Consider the following 4,664-nt stretch of genomic DNA (forward strand, 5'->3'; position numbering starts at 1 on the left):
GTATACCTTTTCAAGAGATCTCAAGTTGTTTAATATGATTGTTAACCTTGAGAACATTTCATCAATGGTTTCCTCTTCCTTCATTTTGAATAGTTCGAAATCTCTTACTCTCATGTCAATTCTTGGAGTGTCCTAGAGCTCCTTAGCGCTTTTGCACTCTTCGACTCTATCATACTCTTCCTTGCTCAAAGCACACATTAGAAATAAATGAGCTTTTGAGTTTAGGAGTACCTTTGCATTTTCATCAGCCGTTCATTGTGCTTGAGGTTTCTCATCAGAGGTTGTATCTACGATGTTGGTTCTGATGATGTGATCCCCATTTTCAACTACATACCACATGTTGTTGTCTTGGGATATGAGAAATAGTCTCATCTTACCTTTCTAGTGGTAGTAATTTGTGCCATCAAAATAGGGAGGTCGGCTGGATGATCCTCCTTTAGGAATCACATGGTCTTACAAGCCTTAAAGGAGATCCGGATAGATCTTGCCCATTGGGTGTAGTTTTGGCCATTTAGTTTGTAGCCAGTGATGGGTATAGTGGTGTTTTCGGTCAGACTGGTAATTGTGGAAGTTCAAGCTGCCATTTTAGGGTTTAGGTTTATGACTGAACTGATCTCTTCAGCCATGGAATAATGGTTTTTTTTTTTACTTGGACCAAATTTGCTCTAACACCATGTGAATTATTGAGGAATTGATCTTTCCATTTCTTGAATAAAAATGGTTACAAATTCTGGTTTAAATACACCATTACCTAGTCTAATAAATAGATCAGAATTAAATAGAAGAGATTAACTCTACAAGGTCCCTTGATATTCACTACAGCTGTCCTATATAATATGATAAATTAATTACAGAATAATCAGTAATAAATGACTTATCCTTAGCCACAGTTTGGAATTCAACAGCTGTAATAGGCTTTTAAAAAATAAGTTACGGAGGTCTTTTACAGCGCTTTTGTCAATAAGCGCTATAAAAGTCTTTAAAAAGATAAGGAGGTCACAAAGCTTTGTTTTATACTAAGTTAAGAGGTCTTTTAAAGCGCTTGTTGAAAAAGCGCTGTAATAGGCTTTTAAAAATTAAGTTAAAGAGGTCTTTTACAGCGCATTGTAACACTTTAGGAGTCCTTTTCTCTTTCCTTTAGGAGTCCTTTTCTCTTTCCTTTCTTTAAGACATGTGATGACTTTCACTTTTGGCTTTTTTGTTGTTGCCTTTTTGAAGATTAACTTTATATTGTTTTTTAATTCACACAAAAGTGATCTATAGGTCTGCTTGTAGCCTTTGCACATTGTAACACCCCGTTTTTCTAAGCGAGGGTGTATTTTTTTTTTTTTTAAAGAATTTAAAATAAAGTAGAGAAAAAAATAAAGAAATGCCTTTGGATAAATAATTGAGTCATTATAATTTACAAGCAGCGGAAAAGTTACTCCAATTATAAATCCAAACCATTTACCCAACAACAAATGGTACATGTAACCCATCGAAAATAACATGTCAAGCTGACAATATTAGTATAGGTACAGTCTTCCATTTTAAAATAAATGCAATACAAAAGAAAGACATCTGATCCCTCTATGTCAACCTAATCTGATCATTTTACAACACAACTAAACACCCGGAGTGATCTCCACGCGCCCCGTGAGATTCTCCTAACGTAGCTGCAGTCAAGCGTTCCCATCTCCATTCCCGTCCGTAGGGTACGAATCGGTAGGATCGTCCTGACTCTCATCTGAGGGCAAAGCCCAGATTTCCACAATAATTGCAAAGGTCACCAACCGAAAATAACAGTTAACACATAACATTTAAGTTTTAAATGCTAAAATAACTATTCAACTAAGCATGCACCTTATCAGGATTTTCAATATGCGAAAAGTTCATACAATACTTTGCCAATTAAAAATAAAAGCAGAATGAAGTTCTCAATCCCCTAATTATAACATAACAAATCAAGACATGGATAGTTTCATGAGCAAACAATCATACAACTAAAACTGAGGATTTTCACTGAGCCAATCGATTAGGCAATCGATTGGGGTGAAGGATTTTGATGAAGACAGAATCCTGGGCTTAATTCAATCGATTGGGCAATCGATTGATAGGATGACTGAGCCCCTGACTTAATGCTAATCGATTTTCAAATCGATTTCCTAAAGGTTTTTAGTGAAATTCTGAACTCTGGCTTGATTCAATCGATTGGGAAATCGATTTCCCAATCGATTTGATAGGTTAACAGGGACTTGGCTAAAGTAACAAAATCGATTGGCCAATCGATTTTGTTACTTTAGCCAAGTCCCTGTTAACCTATCAAATCGATTGGGAAATCGATTTCCCAATCGATTTGATAGGTTAACAGGGACTTGGCTAAAGTAACAAAATCGATTGGCCAATCGATTTTGTTACTTTAGCCAAGTCCCTGTTAACCTATCAAATCGATTGGGAAATCGATTTCCCTATATATTCTTTCAAAAATTCATAAACTAACTCAATCAAATTCATGCATAATCTCAAATCCTAACACTTAACACTGATAACGCAATCGCTACAACATCGTTAATTTCGAAATAGTATTGCAAGCAAACATGTTATCACCAAATTCCAAAACATAACACTTATAACACAATTACTACACATACCAAACGAACCAACAATTCACAATTTAACAGGGTGTAGTCTCTCACGGACAAACACCTGTGCAGTCTCTCACGGACAAACACAATTCCCTCAGGAACGTAAGTCGTAAACGTACCACCTATCACGGGTCAGTACTGTTTACCGAGGTGCCACCTATCCCGGGTCAGCACAACTTACCAAACGTAAATCGTAAACGTACTGTCTATCACGGACCCGTACCGTTTACCAAGGTGCCACCCATCCCGGGTCAGCACGACTTACCAAACGTAAATCGTAAACGTACTGTCTATCACGGACCCGTACCGTTTACCAAGGTGCCACCCATCCCGGGTCAGCACGATTTACCAAAACACACATAAGTAAACGAGACATTAAGAGATTCCCCATTCTTAACGCCCAGTTAACTTAAACGATTTTCAAAAACAAATATTAAGTAACCGAGACATTAAGAGATTCCCCATTCTTAACGCCCAATTAACTTAAACAATTTTTCTTAAAACAAAATATTAAGTAACCGAGACATTAAGAGATTCCCCATTCTCAACGCCCAGTTAACTTAAACAATTTTCCAAACAAAATAATAAGTAACCGAGACATTAAGAGATTCCCCATTCTCAACGCCCAGTTAACTTAAACAATTTTCCAAACAAAATAATAAGTAACCGAGACATTAAGAGATTCCCCATTCTCAACGCCCAGTTAACTTAAACAATTTTCCAAACAAAATAATAAGTAACCGAGACATTAAGAGATTCCCCATTCTTAACGCCCAGTTAACTTAAACGATTTTCAAAAAAACAAATATTAAGTAACCGAGACATTAAGAGATTCCCCATTCTTAACGCCCAGTTAACTTAAACGATTTTCAAAAAAACAAATATTAAGTAACCGAGACATTAAGAGATTCCCCATTCTTAACGCCCAGTTAACTTAAACGATTTTCAAAAAAACAAATATTAAGTAACCGAGACATTAAGAGATTCCCCATTCTTAACGCCCAGTTAACTTAAACGATTTTCAAAACAAAATATTAAGTAACCGAGACATTAAGAGATTCCCCATTCTTAACGCCCAGTTAACTTAAACGATTTTCAAAACAAAATATTAAGTAACCGAGACATTAAGAGATTCCCCATTCTTAACGCCCAGTTAACTTAAACGATTTTCAAAACAAAATATTAAGTAACCGAGACATTAAGAGATTCCCCATTCTTAACGCCCAGTTAACTTAAACGATTTTCAAAAAACAAATATTAAGTAACCGAGACATTAAGAGATTCCCCATTCTTAACGCCCAGTTAACTTAAACGATTTTCAAAAACAAATATTAAGTAACCGAGACATTAAGAGATTCCCCATTCTTAACGCCCAGTTAACTTAAACGATTTTCAAAACAAAATATTAAGTAACCGAGACATTAAGAGATTCCCCATTCTTAACGCCCAGTTAACTTAAACGATTTTCAAAACAAAATATTAAGTAACCGAGACATTAAGAGATTCCCCATTCTTAACGCCCAGTTAACTTAAACGATTTTCAAAACAAAATATTAAGTAACCGAGACATTAAGAGATTCCCCATTCTTAATACTCATTTAACTTAATGGTTTTCAAATTCCACACAAAACAAACTCAAACAAATTCTCACATCAAAACACATCAATTCATTTATTCACAAGATCCAACCATACACATATCAAATTTCATCAATATCAATTAAGAGCATGTCAAAAACAACGAACACAAATCGACACAATCCGCTACTCAAAACACACAAGTTTCATTTACTCAAAATCTTACATACGTGAGGTAAATTCATTTTTCCCAAAATAATACTCCAATCCTAACAAAATTCGTTTCCACACAACCACAGATAAGGCCCTAGATGCAAACTAAAAGTTTGGAAGGAGCCCTTACCTTCGCGTTAGCTCTAACGTGCGTTTCCGGTACCGTGAGCAAATCCGGTAAAAATCTCCGCTCGCAACGTCGCCTCCAAATTGGTCCCCTAGCACCGTAGCGTGGTAGTGAGCAACTTTC

General features: G+C 36.0%; 1 long non-coding RNA gene across 1 annotated transcript; it reads right to left on the minus strand.

The window, feature by feature from the left end:
- Positions 1 to 1,401: 1,401 nt before the first annotated feature.
- LOC140919879 (uncharacterized) lies at positions 1,402 to 4,664 on the minus strand. Its single transcript, XR_012162485.1, has 2 exons — positions 4,545 to 4,664; positions 1,402 to 1,726 (listed from the first exon to the last, which is right to left on the minus strand). It is a non-coding gene; the product is annotated as an uncharacterized lncRNA (long non-coding RNA).

The sequence above is a fragment of the Cicer arietinum genome, chromosome 3, assembly GCF_000331145.2.
Source record: "Cicer arietinum cultivar CDC Frontier isolate Library 1 chromosome 3, Cicar.CDCFrontier_v2.0, whole genome shotgun sequence".
NCBI lineage: Eukaryota > Viridiplantae > Streptophyta > Magnoliopsida > Fabales > Fabaceae > Cicer > Cicer arietinum.